This window comes from Canis lupus, chromosome 5, assembly GCF_048164855.1.
Source record: "Canis lupus baileyi chromosome 5, mCanLup2.hap1, whole genome shotgun sequence".
NCBI lineage: Eukaryota > Metazoa > Chordata > Mammalia > Carnivora > Canidae > Canis > Canis lupus.
In genome coordinates this window covers 14,436,512-14,460,432 of record NC_132842.1, presented here as the reverse complement: position 1 = coordinate 14,460,432, position 23,921 = coordinate 14,436,512, and the positions used below count along the sequence as shown (strand labels likewise).

Genomic DNA, 23,921 nt, shown 5'->3' with positions numbered 1-23,921 from the left:
GTGGTTAGATCTGATTTCTAGAAGTGCATTGCTTGCCATCTGATTGTTAGAAGTGAACTGGCATTTAATCATAATATATATCAATGTAATTTAGATCAGGGGGTCCTTCCAACTACCATCTCCTATAAGAGGGATCCCCTGGCATGGAGCCCATTTTAGTGATGAAGCTCTTTCATTTGAATGAAATGAATGTTTGAATCCCATATTCTCTAATAATGTTTGTTTAAACACATGACCTTGCGACAAACTTATTATATAAATGGTGCTGCTGTTTAAAAAAGAAATGGTTACGTTGTTACAGTTTTGCCTTTGCTGCTGTCTCTACCTGAGCCTACCCGCATGCATTCCCTCATCCAATGGGAAGGTGCAGGGAGCTGTGGTCCTCACCCAGGCTGCAGCCCTGTATCCTCTCTCTGGGGAAGCTCTTACAAGATCCCCTAACCTGGTCCAGCCTAGAGATAGATTCTGGTGCCATGGGCCTGGGGTGTGGCTGGGACATGGGGAGGTGTTTAGGCTCCTCAGGAGTGGCTGACACTCTGCTGCAGTGGAGAACTGTTAAACCAGAGGGTTCCCAAAGCCCTTTCCAACCCTACAGGTAACTGATTCTACCATGAGGTACCAAATGAATTTGGCCTCACCTTCCTGATTTCTAGTCTGTGTCATACATAACTAATGACCAAAATTCAATTAAAATTTTCTGTGATTTTTGTAAGAATATCATTTCGCCCCAAATGCTAAGTAGTAGAGCATCTTCTTTTTGCTACTTGCAGGGTATTTTTTGTGTGTGTGTTCATTTGTGGGCTACGTGTAAAAGATACTTTTTCCCTACCTCCACCTTGTCCATTCAGAATGACAGGCATTTAGAATAGCCGACTACACAGAAGAGGGCTCTAGGTAACAGCACCCTAGTTAATATATCACTCCATGGGCATCTTTCACATTTGCTATAAATTATATTTGCCCTGTGGGCTTTGGTTCTTGCATCTCATGAGGAACCCAAATCTGGTCTATGAATGGATTTTGGTTTTTGTGCTTCCTGCCGGAAGATTACAAAAAACCTTTATACAAGAAAGACTGGGCAAAACTGGAGAAAAAAAATAAAAGAAAGAGAAAGTGTCTTGTGATTCAGAGCTTGCTCTAAATTTTCTACTCAACAGGAAGAAGCCGCTGTTTGCCTGTGAGTTTGCCTGAAGGCCAGAGTCAGGCTCCGGAGTCAATCGTTGGCTCCAACGCAGGCACCAGCCCCTCGGCCTGAGACTCCCCTTCTGTCTGTGTCTCAGACTAGTTACTGACTTGCTCAAACTAGTTACTGCAGAGATGAACTATTCCTGCTAGAGAGCACTTTTTTTTTCTTTGCCAAATCAGCATGATCAAATATTTCTAAAGCTAAACCAAATGATATATTGGCTTACAAAGATTATCCACACCCTTGCATCAATTTAAAAAAAAATGGAGCTGCCACTGGGAGAGAGTGGGGAGAGGCTATTTTGTGCTCAGAAAGATGCCCCAAGGCAGCTGTAGATAGCATTGTTTTTGTTCAGCTTTGGCTGGGCTGGTGTGTGCATTAGCTCATGTTCCAAATCTGTCACCAGAAGAATGTAGTGAGAATCTTGTTTGAATCTTTTCTTCCTCACCCTTTGCTTAGCCAGAGTCCAGTGTCTACATAGTCGAGATCGCCAAGACTTAAAAACAGCACTTTTGTATAAAACCTAACCGACTTTTTACATGATTCATAAGAAGAAATGGAGGCACTTCTCCCAATAGCCCAACACACACCTCTCCAGGCCCTGTTCCCCCCTCACTCTGGAGGTAATTGCTGCTGAGTTTTAGAACATATGGGATAATCCTTTTCATAATATCTGCAAGTCTCCACTGAAGCTGGAAAGGAGGGAGAGAGGGGGCTGGTGGGAGGGAGAAGGAGGGAGAGAGGGGGCTGGTGGAGAGACAGAGAGGTGGGGCGTAAGGAGGGAGTGGGAACCAGAACTGAGAACAGCCATGGCTGAGAACTTGAATTTGTGATTCGGGTTGATCACCTTTGCCTTTAAAACCTCAAGCAGAAATCCAAGGCTTTTGTGTAGCTTTCAAGGACCTGAGGGCCTTTCCTCAGTCCCATACCCTTGTAAGGGACCCATGGGTTAACTGTGTGCTGCCCTCATCTCTCACTGATTCTGCTTCAACCTCCCTGGACATCGGCATCTTCATCTGTGCTCTTCTCCTTCAGGCCAGCAGGATTGCGTGAAGTCACAGTGACTAAATTGCCTTTTAGATCATAAAACACTTTTACAATGTCTATTTTTGCAAAGTGAAGATTAAATGAGATGCTGAAAGTATGTTGTATGGTGTTAAAGACTATCTACCCGGGAAGAGCTAGTGTTGATTCACACTTGCCCTGGAAAACTTCTGTCTGTACTTGGCACTGGGGGAGGACTTGGTTTCCCCAGGTAAGAGAGTCGGAAAGGGGAGAGTACAGCAGAGGATGGGGTGACCCCTCTGGCTGGATGCCCCGGTGGCTATACCCCGTATCTCACTAGTTATGGCATCATTTCCCAAACCCCTTAACCTCTCTGTTGCTGATGGCTTGCTGAAATGCTCTCACCATGAACTCTGTGTCTAGTGGGAAAGGAATTTTTAAAAGACAAATGACAGGTGGTGCCCCACACAGGGCCCCCCTGGCACAGCCCAGCACTCACTGGAGAGGGAGTTCCCGTGAGGGGAAGTGGCTTGTGGCACAGCCTGCCTTCTCAGACGTGAGGACCACCAGCTCATGACCCTTGGCCGCAGAGACAGGGCAGTCACTGCTGCAGGAAAGGAACTTCTGGAATGGTCTTGCTGCAAGGCCTGGGGAGCTATGAGCCATAGGCTAGGCCATGGCTGCAAGGACAGAAGGACAGCTGCTCTTCCCCTAGGAGCCACAAACCGCAGTGGGGGTGAGGACAGCGTCTTGAAGCGGTTCACTTCCTCTGTGCACCATGACCAGTGGTGGCCTGGTGCCCTGGGTCTAGGGTAAGGGCCACAGAAGGTGAAACATGATCACATGCCACTATGAGGCATTGAAGAAGGCATGTGTGACCAGAGGTATGGAGCCAGCCTGTGGGATAGAAATGGGTAGAAATCAAGAGCAAGAATGAGATGTAGACTTCCCTCTCCTACATGTAGTTATGTCTTGCAAACTGAGTTTCAAAGATTTGCCCACCCAAAGGGTATCTTGTTCAGTGTTTACCTTATTAGTTCTTTCCCCATCAAGAAACTGATTAGTTGGGGATCCCTGGGTGGTTCAGCGGTTTAGCGCCTGCCTTTGGCCCAGGGCGCGATCCTGGAGACCCGTGTCGGGCTCCGGGTATGGAGCCTGCTTCTCCCTCTGCCTGTGTCTCTGCCTCTCTCTCTCTCTCTCTCTCTCTCTCTCATGAATGAATGAATGAATGAATAAATAAATAAATAAATAAATAAATAAATAAATAAATATTAAAAAAAAAACCTGATTAGTTGGATGAATGAAATGACTTTCCTTTGCTATTCAACTGAATGGCAGTGGCCCTTCTGTTCTTATCACCATTGTAAATCAGCATCATTGCTGCCAGGGTGCTTTGCCCTCCGTGTACATGGGGCTGCTCTGTGGATGAATCTCCTTTCCGTGCTCCCCAAGAGGGCTGTGCACACCTGTCTGCTGTCCTGGACACACAGTGGTGGCTGCTTCCAGGGCCCCATCCACAAGAACCCCGAATTCCATGAAGGAGACCCATCAAGCTTGAACTTTCACATCTTGGCTTAACAGATGTCAGGTAGCAAAGGCAGACCTAAGAGATCTGAAGGAGTCCTCCACCTTTGGACCAGCTTCTCCGCCCCTCTTTTCTTAGAGTTCATAACCTTCCAGAAGCTTCTTGGTGTCTTGTCAGGGGCTAGGGAATCAGACAACCAAGCTCTTTAGAATTGGGTGAATAGAATAAAAGGGCTTATTGAATCTCCCAGGATAGGATTTGGACTCTGTACATTTAAAAACATCCTGTCTTGGGCCACCTGGGTGGCTCAGTTGGTTAAGCATCTGCCTTCAGCTCAGGTCATGATCTTGGGGTCCTAGGATTGAGCCCTGAGTTGGGCTCACTGCTCAAGGAGGAGTCTGTTTGTCCCTCTCCCCCCACATGTGCTCTCTTGCGTGCAGTCTCTCTCTCTCAAATAAATGAAAAATAAAATAATTTTTTAAAATAACATACTATCTTTTTTAAAAAAAAATTATAGGATTTGTATATTGACTAGCTTTATATATATATATATATAGTTAGAGATTTTAATAAAATTTTAATTAAATTTGATTTTAATAAAATTTGACTCGTTCAAAATATCCTATATTATGTGTTTTGCAGTTATAGAAATTCTGTTTCTATAATTATAAAATACATTACTAATTTTGGAACTTCCATAATAACACATTCTTTTCCTTAGAGGGTATAGGCTGGAGGCAAATTGCCCAAACACTTTGAATTCCTTTGTGTGATAAAAGAGGCAGGCAAGTCAGGAGTAGCAGGTATTTGACATATTTGGATTTTGATAACCAACCTGGTCAGAGTTTAGTGGAAACAACCTGGTTTCTGAGGACCTGAGTCTGATCGAACATTAACTGGGTCCACTGGCTGAGTATCTTCCTGGACAATGGGTATAGAGAATGAGAAATGTCCCTTGGTTCCCAATTGAGGCATTTTGGGAACTTCAGAGAGAGCAGTTTATGTTCTTATAAGAATATTCTTATATTCTTCATGTGAAGGTTTCAGACACTTACCAGTTTACTTCCAACTGGCGGTTCTTGCAAAGGACTGAGGGACAATTTATGTCTTGTTTGCACTCCTAAAATAGTGTGAAATTTGTATAAAACATCTATATGAATTTGTATAAAACATTATAGTACAGGTTTAGTGTAAAATTACAGACCCCTCTTCTTTCACAGGTGCCCTCTATCCAAATATTAACATGGCTGCTATCAAGAGTTTAAGTATAACTCAGAGATTAGGGACACAATCACAATACGACACAATCCTATTAGGACACAATCACAATAGGAACAGGAGGTGTGTTTAGCTTGGGTCACCATAGTTGGTAACTTTTGATGTGAGCTTGAATATCCAAAGTCCTGCTTCTGTGTAAAGATTTAGTTTAGCAAATTGATAATTTAGAACTCTGGAGATTTTTCTTTCTTTTAATTCAGACACTGAGTTGAAATTAAACACATTGCCACCACCCTTCCCTAGCCCTAAAAAAATGAGGTGGAACTTAAGTGAATAGAGATATGTGGGTAAATTATTTGAATTTTGTTTATACTTAACAGTGTACTAGTCACACAGGTTTTGCTTGAAAATCAACCAGGCTTTCTTTTCCAATTTAACATTTCACCTAACAAAGCTGCCTTTGCGTATTTTAATAATCATAGTTGCTGCGTATTGTTAATTTGAATCACACAGCAGGTCTTGTAAAATGCCACCTTCCCTTTACTACATGTCTAATGGAGACTTGTAGGTGTGAATCCCTTGACATTTATTTTTTATTTTTTTAAGATTTTATTTATTTATTCATAGAGATACAGAGAGAGAGAGAGAGAGAGAGAGAGAGGCAGAGACACAGGCAGAGGGAGAAGCAGGCTCCATGCAGAGAGCCTGACGTGGGACTCGATCCAGGGTCTCCAGATCACGCCCTGGGCTGCAGGCGGCGCTAAACCGCTGCGACACTGGGGCTGCCCTCCCTTGACATTTAAATCTGCATCATGGAAGCTCACCATTAAGTGGAAAAAAAATCTCAGCAGCAAGTAACTGAACAGCACCTGGGTAGGTGAGATGGAAATTGAAACAGAAACGAGAACCTACGTGTATTCAGTTTTTATGAGAGTTCATGCTCTTGAGAGACACTCTTGCCCTTTGTCTTATGAAATATTCAATTGGCTTTATTTTCTTACTCGAAGGTATGTAATATGTGGAAAAGCAGAATATGTGTTTTTGACACTTAAACACTTGAAAACACTAGTGTTGTTTTCAAGGAGCTTCTTAGCATGCTGTAAGCATGAGAGCAGAACCCAGGACTAGTATACAGCAGCAGAGATGGTGGTAGAGGGCAAGCCACCCTCCCTCCCTCTGAGCCCAGAGCAGACATCAGCCACCCAGAGCACCTGCACGTCCCCATGCATGGTGGGCTTCAGCATGGAGCTTCACGCAGCCAAGGCCAGGGCTCTGAGTTGGCATGACAATGCTGTCTGCTACTCTGGTCCCTCCTACAGCACACTCACAGAGGAATGATGCCAGTTGTGAACAGCCAGTTTAAAAAAATGTGGGGAATAGGAGTGTAAGACAATAGTGTTCTATGGCTTTGGAATTTATGATTATTGTTTCATCAGATGTGAGCTTCTGAATAAACTGTTCACAGCATTGCAATGTTTACATACAAAATAATATCGTGGCACATTGTTGCATCAGTTTAAATGGAGAAAGAGACACCTGTTGCGTTTTTATGAGACTCCCTTGCTTTTATAACTGTCAGTATTTTAGTTTATAGTATGGACGATTGAAAATAGCCAAAGCCTTTTTATGTCACTGATAATAAATCCTCATTAGTTTGGATTTCACGGGTGGCTTTATTTAGCAGGTGCTTACCAAGGGCACTGGCAGCCAGCTCCAAGCCTGCCGGGAGGAACGGAATGGTAAACCGGAGGGGACAAGGACAAACAAGGCGTTGAGGAGGGGCACCAGCAATACAGAATCACTCCTGTTTCCAGAGTATCTGGTACTTAACTCCTGTGACATATGTTTCACACACATTAGAATTAAAGGCCACTGGGCATGTGGGACATTACGTTATACTTGGTTGGTGATTACTAGAGTGGAATCATCTCTTGTATCCTTACTGATTCGGTCTCTGCAGCCCCAGAGCAGGGATGCTTAGGGCATATTTGTTGAGTAAATGAACGAAATCGTTTGCTAACATTTCAAGCTTGTGAACATCTCAGATCTCTTAAAGCTGCTGCTGCTGGAAGCAAAGATGTCCTGACTTCAGGCTTTCCATTTCGGAGGGATGTTTGTGAAATGGACTTAGGAAAATGCACCAACTTCTTTTGGTCACCAGGGGGCAACATAGCGCAGCTACAGAACGGAGTCTACTCGTTTTAAAAGAAAGGTTGGCTCTTGAGCTCCTACTCTTAGACGTGGAGAGCTATGACTAAGTTAAATCAGTCCTGCAGGAGGGAGTTTCAAGCTGTATCAGCATATTTTAAGCTTAACACAGAGTAAGCATGTGTCCGGGTTAAAAATATATCCGTAAAAATAGCCTGACAATGTGCTTAAAAACAAAGTATTATATAAATAGGTAGCAAATGAAGATTTAGTCCTTAATAATTTTATTTTTATTTATTTATTGTTAATAAATTGTTTTATTTATTTATTCATGAGAGAGAGAGGCAGAGACTTAGGCAGAGGGAGAAGCAGACTCCCTGTGGGGAGCGGGATGCGGGACTGGATCCCAGGACCCCAGGATCCTGACCTGAGCCAAAGGCAAATGCTCAACCGCTGAGCCACCCAGGCATCCCATAGTCCTTAATTTTAAAATCACTTTCTGCCACCCAATCAAATAGCTCATATGGCCTAATGGCCAAAAAAGATATCAGGTACATATTAAAGAGAACACTGTTGCCTCTTCCGAACAGGAGAGGATCTAATAAAAATCCACTATTTTGACTGTGTAATTGGCATAGTTTTAATTTCAGGGGGACAGCACAGTGGTTTGGGTTCTGCTAACTGGTTGTTGACTAAATGCATATACGTTCAAACTGATGGGCAGCTGCTGGTTTAATATAATCAGGTCCATGAATGCATCTCTTGTCCTGGAAACCTGTTGAACAGCCTGGCTTCAGAGGGAAATGCCAGGGGAGGGTGAGCACAGTCCTGTCTTTATTGTTAAGGAGAGAGTCACCAGGACCAGAAGAGAGGACTTTTTTCTTTTTCTATCTTTTTTTTTTTTTTTTACAACATTCAATTAGAATACATTTTAGATTAGCTCATTAGTCACTGCAGATTATTCAAGAAATGAACTTTTTTTTCTTTTACTGTCTTCAGTTCAGGATCTCTGACGTCCTGAGGCTTGGCCACATAGAATTCCAAGGTAGATGCAGTCACCCTGCGATGCCTGGCCTTCCCTTCCCTTTTGCAGCTGCCTCTTCCTCCTCTTCAAGGGATCCTGGTTGCCCTGCTGTCGGGTTGGTAGCCAGTAGCTACAGGTTTCTTCTTCTTTCCTTTTCCTGGCCTAGGCTCCCTGGAAGTGCTAATTAGGAATCAAACAACCACTAGAGCTGGCAATCCAAGAAGAAAGGGGAGTAACAATGCTTCACTGCTAACTTGGCCTTGAACAGTGGGAGATCAGCTGTTTGGGAGTAAAATAAACACAAAAGCCAACCAGGTGGTTGTTGCCTGCAGTGGAGGACCTGTGACCTCCCTCTGCCTGCTGAGGGGCCACAGGGACCCAGAGCAGAGCCACAGGCTCAGGATGCTGCCCACACCCACACTTCTATGGTTCCTCTTCTGCTTTGCCTAATTTAGAGATCCCAAAGGAGAGTGCAAGCTTTCTGGTTGAGGTTGTGAGGGGCAAAGGTTTGATAGGACAATATCGGGGTTGGTGTTTCTTTTTTAAAACTCTGCTTTCCAAGGCTGCTTTTTGCAGAGCTAAAGGACACGCTTTTGGTTTTAAGGGTCCTATCCCTTGCTCTTTCTCTTTGTTATGAATATCTAGACAGGAATTTCTGAATGCCTCCATTGGAAGAATCCCCTAGGGACTGAAGAGGGAGACCCTGGATTCCTGAAGGCTAAAAATTGATCTAATATTTTCATCCCCAGCATATCAGCAATGCATAGGCATGTTTTTCTTAACCCTCGTTTCAGATACTCTAAACCCCATTCCTCTGAGAAGCAAACTAAGGCTGCTGTGTGTTCACTGTTGGGGCTCTGAGAAATTCTGAAGGAACCGTATGTTTACACAAGAAGTTAGCATTGGATACTCACGCGTGGGGGGGTGGGGGGAAGTGTGGAAGGACGGGCTGTCAGATTAGTTTCCGCTCCATAATTACAGATTTGGGCTGTATATTGGACTTCACACGTGCACTGAGAGCTTGTCCTCAAGGTTAGCCATCAAGGTTAGCCATCTCATGGTCCCTGACCCTTCCTCATCTCGCTCCAATTCAACATTGCCAATCTACTGTGGAGACTTGAAATGCTGGTAGTGTTCAGAACTCTGTTGGAACTCATCAGATTTTGGTGGACCAGTGGGTGGAATGCCTTCTCAGTGACAGAGACTGATGGCTAGAAGCTGAAGGAAGTTTGTGCCACGATGAATGTGCCACAGTTCATCATAACGGATGTATTCTTGCCCTTATATGTAGAGAAGAAGTCTCAGGAGCGGGGGTGGAGGGTGGGTGGGAAGAGTCTCTGAGCCCAGACCTTTACAGCATGAAAAATAATGGATGTTTGTGTTCAGGCACGGTTTGGCCAGCAGCTCAGGCTCCTTAATTTAAAAGACAAGTTTATTTTTCACCAGCACGTATTCTGTGCAGTGCTAAGGACCATTCCTGCACCTGACCCAGTGACTCCCTTTTAAGTACTCAGGACATGCAATCTATTTGGAGACAGTCAGTGGCTATTTTTGAAGTGGGCGCCTCAGGCCTCAGGAGTCAGGATGCATGCTAAATAAGTTGCTCCAAAAGATTGTGAGTTCTCTGAGGGACCTTGGAAAAGGGGCCAGGGGCTGCAGAGGCAAAGACATTTCCCTGGAAGCCTAGGGCCAGGCCTGCTGGAGGTAAGTTCCTTTAACACTGCAAGCCACCCAGGGTCTTAGAGTCGGGAGGGATTTGCAGACCACTATCTATTATTATGTAAATGGACCAACAGTGCTGCCTTTTAAGAGATTTTGGCAAAGGGTAACCCTTTGTCTGCCAAAAGGTAGGCTTTCCCTTTACTTCTGAGTCCAGAGTTCGCACAGTAAACAGTGGGTGACCTATAAGCCAGCCAGTCAACTTGCACATTGCCTTATTAGGCAGGCCGGCCGACCAAGGAGGCTGGCGGCATCTGGGGACAGGCCGGCAGAGCTGGTGGCTGTGGGCTTAGGTCCTGTAGGAGCCAGAGAGCCCAGACTCTGGAGACCTGGCCTAGTACTGCTCAATTAATTCTAGTGCACCGTGATGACAGGAATATGCACTGTCCTTGGTAGACCTTCTTTATGCTATGGATGGAAAACAGGAGGTGGCTCCCCCAAGGACAGAGTGCTAGATCTCCTTTTCCTAGGCCTTTACACACTGGGTAGCTTGTACTATATTAGGACTTACTCTATGGAGTATGGATTCTATCAGGAATTTTTTTTTCCTATCAGGAAATGTTTAATCAATTTCTGTTAACCCAAGATGTTGTGGAGACTCTTAGTGTCTTGATCGTATTTTCTAGTAAAGTCTTGCCTGTGGTGAGGTCTTACCTGTGCATGGGAGGGAGGAAGTATCACTAGGCAGAAAGGTGGTACAGTGGAAAGAACAGAGTCCTAAGAGCCAGGGGACCCGGGCTCTCTCGGGCTGTTGCAAATGGTCTAAGTGACCTTGAACAAGTCACTTCCTTTGCTCTCTGTAAAATGTAGGGTAAAATTTTTAAATTCTCTACTGAAGTTACATTCATTACATTATGTCATCTGCCTTATTGTTCTCTTCAATAAGTTTTACTCAGTGTTTTTGGTGACTAGCCCCCAGCTTAGCATCTGAGGGAAATATCTACACAATTGGGCCTTTTAGGCTGAATTCATCTTTTCTCTTTTCTGTGTTTCCAAATTGATCCAGTAGCTAGAAACTAGGGAGGATGGCACTTTTCTATACCAAAAGTTTTGTTCAGACTTCAAGTTCTTGAAATTGGCAGTCATGCCTCATGAACCAAAGCTGTATGTGGTTCACAGGTATATACAGAGCAAGAACCTGAATTAATAATGTGACCATACAGGAACTTCAAAATCCTGTCTCTTGTCTAAGTGTTTTCTTTTTTAAGATTTATTTATTTATTAGAGCATGCACACAAGCAGGGGAGGGGCAGAAGGGGAGGGAGAGAGAGAGAATCCTCAAGCAGTCTCCGTACTGAGCATGGAGCCTAACATGGGACTCGATCCCAGGACCCTGAGACCATGACCTGAGCCAAAACCAAGAGCAAGAACCTGAATTAATAATGTGACCATACAGGAACTTCAAAATCCTGTCTCTTGTCTAAGTGTTTTCTTTTTTAAGATTTATTTATTTATTAGAGCATGCACACAAGCAGGGGAGGGGCAGAAGGGGAGGGAGAGAGAGAGACTCCTCAAGCAGACTCCGTACTGAGCATGGAGCCTGACATGGGACTCGATCCCAGGACCCTGAGACCATGACCTGAGCCAAAACCAAGAGTCAGCTGCCCAACCGACTCAGCCACCCAGACGCCCCCTATCTAAGTGATTTCTTTTTCATTTCTGAATGTGGTGCAGGCTCTGGACAGCCTACCAAGATGCAAGGAGCAAATGGTAGCTCGTTCTACCTGCCAGGTCACCATGAGGTTATCCTGTCCCCCCAGAAATCTTGTAGTAGCAAAGCTCACCACCTTTTTGTGCCCAGAGACTGCTCCCACCACTGGGTTAGAGTAGGCAAATGCCTGTGGACTGGTAGGGGAGCAGACAGGGCACCTGAGGTGTTGCTGCTGGGCGGTTTTGACCTCATTGTCTTCTTTTGATTGACTCCTGTCTGCTTCTTTTCATTCGGGAAATGGTAAATCACTTTGCCCCTCCTGTTAAAGAAATGCTTTCTTTCTTTCTTTTTTTTTTTTTTTTTTTCTGTTTTAAATATCTCCTTCCATCTCTGTTGACTGCCTGGCTGACTAACTCCTGAAGGCACAGGCTAAGACTTTGAGTTACTTGTTCTTAACACAAGAACCTTTGACCTTACAAAAAGGGATTTGTTAGCTTGCTGCTGAGCTTCCCTAGGACCTTAGAAGACTCTTGAAACTTGATGCAAAGCGTGTTGCCTGAGGGGCACATTACTGCACCGCAAATTGTAGAGAGAAAAAGATTAACTGTGTGCAGAACAAGAAAGAGCAGAGAAACCTCTGGAGTGGGTACATTTTCTTTATACATCACAAAGACGTCAAGGGGAAGGAAGAGGCTTCTTGTTAGAACATAAACTTTGAGTCCCTGAATGAGAAGCCACGAAGTCTACGGCATTGTAAATTTCAAGACTGTTGCTTGAGTTTTTTTTACATCTAGTTATCTCGAATGAGGAAGTTAGGACTCTAGCAGATAGGTAATTGAGTTTTCCAATGTGATTTTAAAATAGATGTATATAGCTTTAATGGTAAACAATGATTTGATTTTAAGGAATAGCCCCTGTTCTGAGAAAGTTTAAAGTGTCGCCTTTTTAAGGGGAAGGATTTCTGACTCATATGAATTATACTGTTTTAATCGGTTGTTTTGATTATTTCTTAATTACTTCAATAAGTGATTAGGTACAATGGATCAATGATAAAATATTTCACTCCAAATCAATATGAGTGTAAAAAAAAATCACATAATTTACATCAACTAAGGACACTAGAGTTGACATACTTATTTCCACGTTGTCACAGTTAAAATACTTCAGCTCATATCACTAGGTGTTTTGAAGATAAGAGGTGGAAGGAGGAGCCTCCTGTTCTCCCTTTTAGGAAGTGAGGACTTGTCCTCCCTCCATGTTTGTCTCAACTCTGCTGTGCACTTGGTTGTGTTGAAGCAGGAGGGAATGGTCTCCCATTATCCTTGGGAAGAACTTAATGTAAAAGTAATGAATGAGTGAGTGAATGAATGAATGCATGAGTGCATGAGGAGCAATATCTAACCTGGGGAAGACAAGTCTATGTACCTGATGGGAATAATGGAAGAAGTAGGGAAACTTCAAAAGGTTCAATGAGAACAAGATGGAAGAGGACTTGGCACTGTGTGCAAAAGCCAGTCGTGCATCTGTTAGGTGATCTCGTCTAGACTGGGACTCATCGAGGGCAGGCAGTCATTTCAGCATGCCGACCACTCTGGGACCTGACTGCTGGTGCTCAGTGAATCCTACTGGGAACGAAGAGATGGCTTCTGTAAGTGAAGTGGGAATACACTGCAGGACGTAGGACAGGTCTGGGGCAAGAAGCGGGGAGAGACAAAATCTTTGACATTTGTCTTTTGCATGTTGGGTTCAGGTAGGTGGCTGAGCATCTAACTGGAAATCCTGTGCAGACGGGGAGAAATGCTAGCTCTCAGAGGACATCTTCCTCCAGCACTGAACTGCTCCTGTAGCTTACATCCTGGGCAGTCCGTCCGCTTCACTGGCTTCAGGTGCCCATGACATGTTGACTGGCCAGTTGTGTCTGGTAACAGAGACCAAAGCCCAGCAGCGCGGTGGCCAGCCACCGGCCAGGTTGTGACCCGTCGAAGGATCACAATAGCAAGTTTATCAAAAAGATGTTGGCCTTTATAAACTTTTTTATTTTGCTATCTGCAGTCCCCGTTATGGTAAGAGGCACACCAGCCTCTTATGGGAAGAGACTTGGCCAGTACATCTGTGCTCCTAGAAATGCTTTTCACACCACCTAAAAACCATGCAGCATGATGTGTTTCAGCTTGGTGTCAAGCTGAAGAGAATCTGAAGTTTCTTCTTCTGCTTGGAAAAGTCCAAGCAGACATGATGGCTTTCATGTTTCTTCACAGCGGGTGAATCTCTTGTTCTGGGAGGTTCCTGCCTCCCTGCTTCTGTGCTGCGGCCTGGACTCTCGCACTTCCTCTGACATGACCCCCCCCTTTCAGCTCACACCTCCTGTGATAAAGCACTGCTCTCATCCCATCTGTCACGCTTACATGACTGCTTCCTCCTGGCACATACTCTCCCCCATTCCTAGCTAGGCTCACCATCACCTTCTCCAGGGAGCCTTCTTTCATCAAACTCATCCATTTGATTAGATTTTCCTGCTTCTTCCTGGACGTAATATAATGAATGGCTTATTCTAGTGGTTTTCGAACTTTCGAGCACATCCTAACCACCTGGGGTAGGGAGAACCTTCATTCTTAACAAGCACCCATGTGGCTCTGAGGAGCACCAAACTTTGATATCATTTGCCTTTGTATCACATGTTAAACTGACTCATCAGTGTAAGTATATTTTTAGTCATTTCAAGCAGAAAAGACTAGATCTTCAACTTCTATGTCATAACCTTCCTATGCCACTAATCTTTGAGCACAGGATCTGCTTTCGTGGTGATCACTGCCCGTGGAGAAAGCTATTAAGAACACGTCTGATCTTAGCAACACCCTCCCCCTTGCCCTCTATCAGTCAGCAAACACATTGGCAACTGTTCTGAGACTCTAGGTAGGGTCCTGGGTACCAGTTAATGTACACTTGTAGAAAATATTGAGATGCTGGGGATGGTAGGTTGCTGGACTTTTTTTTTTTTTTTTTAAACTAATTAGTTTTGTGAGGGGGTTGTTGTTGTTTTTATAAAAATGCTCTTCTGGGGACGAGGAAGCCCAGAAATTATTTTATTCAAAGCCCTTTCTTTCAAATCACTCAAGTATAGTTGAATGACAGCTATAATCTATCAGGATCAACAGTAATATTATACATTTACTGGTCTACCATCTGGATTTTTAGACTTATAAAAAATTCTCATATCTGATGATTCAGTATTTCCTACTTTCTGTTCATGTTAAAACCATCAAATAGCAAGTATTGAATGACTGCAGTTGGCAGAAGCCTTCTGTGAGCTCCCTGGATAATTGTAATCATGCCAGCCCCCTTCCCCTCAGCTTGGGTTCCACCCTCAGTGAGCAAGCCAGGTGGGGCTTGGGCCCCCATAGCTCTCAGGAACAGTGTTCTCCACCTCCTGTTCTAGGACATAGTTTCAGATTTTACACACTAAATACCTAAGTATATACTTATTTGTCAGATCATTGTTGAAGGACCTTTTGTGTATTGGTGTTTCGAATAGGTCAAAAAAGTTCTGGGCATCTCCGACCTGGAAGGAGTAGTGGACGCATGTAAGCCAGCATCTGCCTTTGGTCCAATGCCCCTCAGGAGACCTGTGCCTGGATGCCCAGCGTATGCCTATAACTTGCATTACTTTGTGTTTTACCTTTAATATACTTTTTATTTAAAAAATTTGTGCTAAAATATAATACCATTTTAACCATTTTTAAGTGCACAAATCAGTGGCATTAAGTACATTTACATTAGCTGGCAACCATCCTCACCATCCATCTCCCGAACTTTCTCATCTTCTCCAAATAAAACTGTGTCCCCATTATAGCTCTGCATTCCCCCTGCTTACCAGCTTCTGGGTAACCATAGTTCTACCTCCTGTCACTATAAATTTCACTACTTGACATACCTCATATTTTAAAATCATGCAATATTTGTCCTTTGTGTCTGGCTTAGTCGTTGAACATAATGTCTTCAAGGTTCATCCATATCATCATAGCACATGTCAGAACTTCATTCCTTAAGGCTGAATAATATTCCATTGCAGGTGTATTTCAGCATGCATTTTAAACATGGAACTGACCTTTGTTTTTGTTCTTTTTTCCTTGCTCTGAGAAATGGTTGACCATCCTCTCTTCCTGTAAGCTACCTGGGTTATTTTCCCAAGAATCATTAGCTACAGATTCAGAATTGGCCAGAAACTAACATGATTGGAGATAATTTTTACCTCAACTGTTAACATTCTTTTTTTGGACATTCAAAGACCTGAATAAGTCCCTAAGAGTTTGCAGTAGACTTTTTCTTTAAAAACGAGATCTTTCCTGTAGCAAGAGGGACACGGTTCTTTCAACACATCTGATACAGAAGTATATGTGAATTGTCATATTTCTTATCGTTGAAAGTACTTTTGCCTTTTCATGTCTACATACTTGGCCTGTTTAAAATTACACAATCTTATAACACTAACCAAAATTCACAAAGCCTTTACTATGCACATAGGAGGAGAATAACTCTAAAATAAGGAATCTGGAATGCCTGAATAAACCAGTACGTGATAAAAGGGAAACGAAAAGCACTAACTGGGCTTCCCACTGGTGGGATGGCCCCACATCAGGCAGATCTGTCCCAGATTCAGTGTCTCTGCACATAAATAAAATCCACCACAGAAAATGTGAATACCATTTCCAGCTGCTTCCAGCATACACAATGCTCCTTTACTAGGCTATAAAAACACCTTCATTACGGAATTTTAGTCCAGCCAGAGCTTGTAGTAGTTTATAGTAGATTTCATTAAAATTGTTCTGCCGTACTTGTTAAAATCATAGAAATGTATCCGTAACTCATACTATGTAGTCAGGATTGCCCGTGTAAACATCAGCTCACCTTCCTGTGGACTGGGAGCACTTCAGGTGCTGTTCAGACACCACAGTGAGGAAGTGTGAGGTGACAGCACAAAGGCCTGAGCGGGAATGTCACATGCACCTGCGTCTCTTTTCTTTTCTTTTTTTTTTAAATTTTTTATTTATTTTTTTATTTATTTATGATAGTCACAGAGAGAGAGAGAGAGACATAGGCAGAGGGAAAAGCAGGCTCCATGCACCGGGAGCTCGATGTGGGATTCGATCCCGGGTCTCCAGGATCGCACCCTGGGCCAAAGGCAGGCGCCAAACCACTGCGCCACCCAGGGATTCCTGTGTCTCTTTTCAATACAGAGATCCATGCAGGGATTGGATGACACACCCCAGTTTTTGGACTGCTTCCCCCATACGATTGACCCTTGAACAACACAGGTTTCAACAGTTCAGATTTACTGCTCTGTGGTTTGTTCCAAGAAACACAGGGCAGTACTGTAAATGTATTTTTCCTTATGATTTTCTTAATAACACTGTCTTTTCTCTAGCTTATTAGTTCATTGTAAGAATACAGGATATATAGACATGACATACGAGATATGTGTTAAGCGACTGCATATATTCTTGATAAGGATTTTGGCTAACAGGCAATTTTCACTTCAATTTTGAGAGAGTCAAAGTTCTACTCTGATTTTTGACTGTTCAGGGGATCTGTGCCCAACCCGTATGTTCATATTTTGGGTGTTTTTTTTTTTTTTAGATTTTATTCATTTATTCATGAGAGACACACAGAGAGAGGCAGAGACAGAAGCAGAAGGAGAAGCAGGCTCTCTGAAGGGAGCCTGATGTGGGACTTGATCCTGGGACTCCGGGATCATGACCTGAGCCAAAGGCAGATGCTCAACCACTGAGCCACCCAGGTGCCACCCCCATGTTGTTCAAGGGTGAACTGTACATTCTCTCATTTAATCGTGACCTCACCTTCATATTTACCTCTTTGATTTCATTTTGATTGACCAGGAAGTGGTCATTTTGCCTTTAGAGCTACATTTTAAATGGTCCATCCCAGTCTAGGGATTTATCCTAGAACCAACTGTATTTCAGTTTTCCTGTCTGCAGATGGGGATGGTACCACCATCTCCCTGCAGGCTTTGAGAGTACTAAATGAGTTTAAAGCCCCAGAACTCTTAACATGATCCCCACCCCCTGTTGAAAGGTCAGTGAGGGTCCCAGATCATATGCTATTCTGTACCTCATCACAGTAAGTCTGGTAGAAAATGGGTAGCTGCCAGTTGAGGTATTGGGCTGTTTTCTTTTTCATTTGGCTTTTTCCCATTTCCTCCTCCATGATGACGACCCTCAAAGGATAACTTCCACTCACATTGAAGGGTGCATGAATGTTGTCAACCAGAGAGCAGACTGGAGGATTGGCCCTGCAGTAAAGCCTCCATGTAATCCTGAGCCAAAGCTGTGAACCATAGTCCCTGAGGGGTTAAAACTTTGATCCTCTGTCATCTAATGCCTTATCTTTTGACCTTGGCCATTTAGGTGACCCTTCTTACCTGAACTCTTACTGACATTATCCCCAGTTGGGCTGCAGAAATCAGCTCCTGTTTTTCTATTACATCATATCCCTGGCAAATCTTTAATGTTTTTTTCCTATTCTTCCCCTTGCACGTCCCTACTTCATGGTGTAGGAAAGACAAGACGTTCCGAAGAGTCTCAAGTTAAAGAAGGAGTGGTTAAGACTTCTCCTTTATGCCTCCTAGAAAAGAAATAGATTTGGCTGTGAATGAGCCAGAATCTAAGAACGAGGAAGAATAGAAGCGAGCCCATTGTCTGTTTACTTGTTCACTTCATTCACTCGTTCATCCAGTATTTACATTTGGTTGTTCTGAGCCAGGTCTTGTGCTGGGAATGTGTCTCAGGGGTTGCACCTCAAGTTTTGATAAGCCATGTCTTCTAAAGAGCAGGAAAAGTGTAGTTGGCAATAGAGAAATGCTGAGAGAGAAGACCATGGAAGGGCTTGAATAGGTAAATTCCATGTTGGTTGGCAGCGAGAGTTGGCCCAAGACTTCCATGGGATTGTGGCCCGTGTGGGATGGAGTTTGAGAAACACTGAGTTGCATGTTACCAAGGGCCTTGGCGATTCTCTGGGCCAACTCTCCTAAAGCCAAGAAATGCATATGCTCAGGGGTGAAGGGCAGGTTGATGTGCTGTGAGCCCACAGACACAATTCCATTCATAATTTTCTTCTGCGTGATTAGACCAAATCTAAGCCTTGGGATTTCTAAAAGACCTAGAACCTTTGTCTTTATTTGTAATTTGTTTTGGTAATTCTAGAAGTCATTCATGCTTATTGTGGGAACTTTGGACAATAGAGGAGGAAATATATGAACAGAGTTATGTCTGTTATGTATGTGCAACAATTCATGTTTTGATGTGTTTACTGTCTTTGTGATAAGATGGGGTGTCTATCTCTCATCATGATGAAAAGCTTTTCAAATCACCAACTGAGTTTCAAACTTGGTTTTCTTGTGTAATTTATTTACCCATTTTTCTATGTGTTTTCCTATGTAGGCTGGTTCCAGTTTCATGTGTTTATAAACAAGACTGTGGTAAACATCCTTGTACTCATTCAAAGTCATTTCCTTAGTACATTTCTAGAAGTAGAATTACTGAGTCATGGCTTTATACAGTCTTACAGATTGATAGAAACATCTTTATCTTGTCCCTCTCCAATAAGGTGGGGACCTTATTTAAGGGAAGGAAGAATCATAGGTTACTTGCTTTTTTCCATAATACCCATACTCCATGAAGCCCTGACTTCTGTCTTTGCCTAAAGGTCTCAAATATATCTGTTCTATTCACTCATGTCTCGTGTCACCATTGGGTTTGAGGAGCATCTCTAAAACAAAAACCAGACCAAGGAGTCTTATGAGATTTGTAAGAAGCAACCGGAAGCTGGCTTGACTCTTCCTGGGGTCAGACTGGCCTCTTTACCAATAAAACCAATGTAGGTCAGAGGGCTGGGGACCCTGTGACATCAATCCAGGACACATTTACAGCAATAGCCCCTGTTATTTTGTGTCCAGGCCAATCGGGAATATGAGAGTTGTGGTAGGGAGAGTGAGAGAATGTGGATTTCTGGTCTGGCACTGCCACACCGTATGCTGTGTGACCTTGAGGAGATTGCTTAACATTTAGCAAAATAAACACCACGTGATCAGAAAGACCCCTTAAGCTCATTTTCTCAGAGTCTATGGCTTTGGATTTACCAAGGCCTGATTCAGTTGTCTGAGTGATTTCACAGTGGGATGTCAGCATCTCAGTGGCCCACTCATAGATCTTTCTTGGGCATCTACCACCCACAGATCATGACATGACATATGCTTGCCCATGACAGCAATCTCCCTCCTGCCCTCCCATTCACACATTTATGCTCCTTCTCATGAAGCGTTCTTTGTATGTGTGCCTATATAGAGAAAACTCCGTTTGCTTTCTTTTTAATTTCAAGATTGAAACTTCAAAACATATCCTGTAACACTTCCATAAAACATTACTTCTGAGCATTGAAGACTATGGTGCTTTAAAAATGGAAAAGATTAGTGTTTCTAAGTGTACACAGTGGCAGAGAATTTCGTGTATTTTGTAGCCCTCCTTTCTTTGTTCTGAGCTGGTGGTTAAATGATGTTGTTGGAAAGGGAATCGGCACCATCTCTGTTTTAAATTAAGATATCTTCTCCCTGAAATGTAATAAAATCACAACTACAACTTATAATTTTCTCTACAGAGAAATAAAATACGCTAACCTACAGAATGATGTGATGAAATGTCTATTTAGTAGCTCCTCTGTGTGAATGAACCAAACTAAAATAATAAAATTATTATTAATTGTCATTTCTAATTATTGGAGAGTAAATTTTAAAACTTCATACTTTCTACTGATGTAAAATGTAGATTTCTGTCATCTTTATGATCTCGTGAGGATGGGATAATTAAATAAGAAATTGTATATCCACAATTTAATAAAGAATGTTGGCTTTTTCTTTTCAAGACTGAAGCCATATTTAAATGTTTGCTTTTTTCCATAATGGATGGGCGAGGCAAATAATTCTGGTTAGATTCCATTACCAACTTATGGAGAATATCCAGATTCTTTTTATTTTTCTATTGGAATTTTATTTAAAAAATTCAAACTAGTTACTCCTTAGTAATAAGTAAAAAGAAACATTTAGATATACTTAGTATAATTCTGAGTATTCTCTAAGATGAGTAGTTTTCAGGAATGAAAATGGTCATGAGCATGTGGTACTGTGTTTTATAAACTAAATTCTTTATAAAGATTATATATAAATACAAATATTATTTCATCTCATCTAATTATTCATTTCCAGAATCAGTTGTTTGCACAATTTCCTCCCTTCCTCTTCACCTTCCAACACTTCCTTTTTCCTCCTTTTTTCCCAGTCAGCCCTGACCTGACAACAAAATGTCTACTACAGTTATCTACGGCTACATGTTGTCCCTTGCTGAGTTTTTTTTTTTTAACTGCTCTATTTGCCATATTTCTCCCTAGCCTTTATCAGAGTTGTAGTAACCAGCAGTATAGAGAGAATGCTAAATGCCACTACACACCCACGAAGTAACCAGTGCTAATGTACCTTCTTGATTTATTTGACATATGATTCTTCCTTTTCCAGTTAAGTTAGTAGTTTAGAGATCAGTTTAATCCATCTCGTTTGAAATCAGCATATAAAGTCAATGAAAATCACTTTAGAGTGTGACTTCTAGCCATCAGTAAAGATAACACCATTGTTTTATATGGTCATTCAGCACACCTTCTCTGTTGGCCTGCTGTGCACCAGGTATGGTGTTCAGGACCAAGGCCACAAAGATGGATGTACTCAAGATTCCTGCCTCTCAGTGGTGTATGGGGCAAATCATGATCTGGAGCCCACCTTCCCCAGATCCATCGCTAACCAAATGTCTACACATAAGCAAGTTACTCCACTAGTCCTGTTCCTCATCTTGTAAATGAGACCATTTTCTTATGTTCTCATTAATGCTTATTTTAGCTATAAAATTACCAGCCTCTAATTATTGCATATTTTTTTCATGGAATTGCATCATTACTGCTTGGCCTCACCATCTACATGTTGCAGTTAAAAACAAATGGGGCACTCCATGGTTTCCAGTCCTGCATGTAAGAAGCTTAAAGTCACCATTTGATCCCATAGCAAGAAAGAAGCTGGAATGGACTGAAAAATCAACAACTCTTCTTGGATCTATAGGAGAGGGGAGGACCCAGGGCAAACCACTGCTCCTACGATTGGAGACATAGAAAGGACAGTGCAGGGAGTCAGGGCACATGAGAGTAGAGACTCTCAGGCAAGGTGAGGGAGCAAAAAGATAGTCTCTTCAGCAAAAGCTAACAGAACAACTCAATGGCCACATGAAAAAGAAAATGAATCTAGACACAGACTTTACACCCTTCACAAAAATTAGTTCAAAATGGATCATAGACCTAAATGTAAAACACAAAACTACAAAATACCTAGATAAGAATATAGGAGAAAACCCAGATGACTGTGGGAATGGTGATGCTTTTTATTCTTTTTTTATTTATTTTTTAGAGGGGGTGCATGGGGAGAGGGGCAAGGGAGAGGAAGACAGAGAATCTCCAGCAGACTCCATGCTCAGCACAGAGCTCGATGTAGGTCTCGATCTCATGATCCTGAGATCATGACCTGAGCTGAAATCAAGAGCCAGACACTTGACAGACTGAGCCACCCAGGCGCCTTTTGAGATACAACACCAAAGGCACGATCCATGATTTTTAGTATATGTACTCCTGAAGCAAGCACAAGGCATGATCCATGAAAGAAAGAATTGACAAGCTAGACTTCATTAAATTTATAAAACTCCTAGAAAAGACAATTTCAAGAGAATTAGAAAAGCCACAGGCTACAGAAAAATATTTGCAAAAGACACATCTGGGATCCCTGGGTGGCGCAGCGGTTTGGCGCCTGCCTTTGGCTCAGGGCGCGATCCTGGAGACCCGGGATCGAATCCCACGTCGGGCTCCCGGTGCATGGAGCCTGCTTCTCTCTCTGCCTGTGTCTCTGCCTCTCTCTCTCTCTCTCTGTGACTATCGTAAATAAATAAATAAAATTAAAAAAAAAAAAAGACACATCTGATAGAGGCCTTTTATCCAAAATATACAAAGAGTTCTTAAAAAGTAATGATAAGAAAACAAACAATGGAGTAAAAATGGGCCAAAAGATCTCAGCAGACACCTCACCAAAGAAGATACACAGATGGCAAATAAGAATATGAAAAGAGAGGATGCCTGAGTGGCTCAGTAGTTGAAGGTCTTGCCTTTGGTTTGGGGCATGATCCCAGAGTCCTGGGATCAAGTCACGCCTTGGGCTCCCTGCAAGGAGCCTGCTTCTCCCTCTGCCTATGTCTCTACCTCTCTGTGTATGTCTTTCATGAATAAATAAATAAAATCTTAAAAAAGAAGAATATAAAAACAGATGTTCCACATCACATGTCATCAGGGAAACTCAAAACAGTAAGATATTACTATGCACTTATTAGAATGGCAAAAATTGGAACACCTAGGTGGCTGAGCTGTTGAGTGTCTGCCTTCGGCTCAGGTCATGATACCAGCATCCCGGGATCGAATCCCACATTGGGCTCCCCTAAGGAAGCCTGCTTCTCCCTCTGCCTGTATCTCTGACTCTCTCTCTCTGTGTCTCTCATGAATAAATAGAATCTTTAAAAAAAAAAAAAAAAAAGAATGGCAAAAATTCCAAACACAGACACCACCACATGCTGGCAAGGATTAGACCAACATAAACTTTCATACATTGCTGGTGAGAATGCAAAATGGTACAGCCACTTTCCCAGACACTTTGGCGCTTTCTGACAAAACTAAACATGTTCCTACTCTATACGATGCAGCAATCACACTCCTTGGTCTTTACCCAAAGGAGTTGAAAACTCATGTCTTCTACACAGAAACCTGCACATGGATGTTTATAGCGGCTTTATTCATAGTTGCCCAAACATGGAAGCAACTATTCAGTAGGTGAATGGATAAACAAACTGCAGTCCATCCAGACAATGGAATATTATTAATCACTGAAAAGATGTGAGCTGTCAAGCCATGGAAAGACATGGAGGATCCTTAAATGTGTGTTACCAAATGAAAGAAGCCAATCTGAAAAGGCCATATGCTATGTGACTGCAGCTACATGATGTTCTGGAAAAGGCAAAATGAGGGAGATGGGAAAAAAGCAGTAGTTTGCAGGGGGCAGAGGAGGGAAGTGAATAGACAGGATTTTGAGGGCATTGAAAATACTGACTGTGGGATATCACAGTGAAAGATATGTCATTATGCATTTGTCCAAACGCATAGGATATTGTAGATCTTCAGGTAAACCATGGACCGTGGGTGATTATGACTTGTCAATGCAGGTTCATCCTTGGTAAAAATACACCACTCTGGGGAGTGATGTTGCCCCTGGGGAAGCCCATGCGTGTTGTAGGGCTGTCACCCTACA

General features: G+C 42.7%; 1 protein-coding gene across 7 annotated transcripts in view; it reads left to right on the top strand.

The window, feature by feature from the left end:
* Positions 1 to 23,921, top strand: part of SVIL (supervillin) — a 230,893-nt gene that overhangs the window by 103,138 nt on the left and 103,834 nt on the right. The window contains exon 1 of one of the 7 annotated variants that reach the window (XM_072825547.1): positions 9,737 to 9,810. The exons of 5 other annotated variants lie outside the window; for them this stretch is intronic. The gene's annotated coding sequence lies outside the window, so the exon portion shown is untranslated. Of the gene's footprint in view, positions 1 to 9,736; positions 9,811 to 18,052; positions 18,092 to 23,921 lie in introns of those variants that run through there. One more of the 7 variants, XM_072825545.1, reaches the window with a different exon arrangement.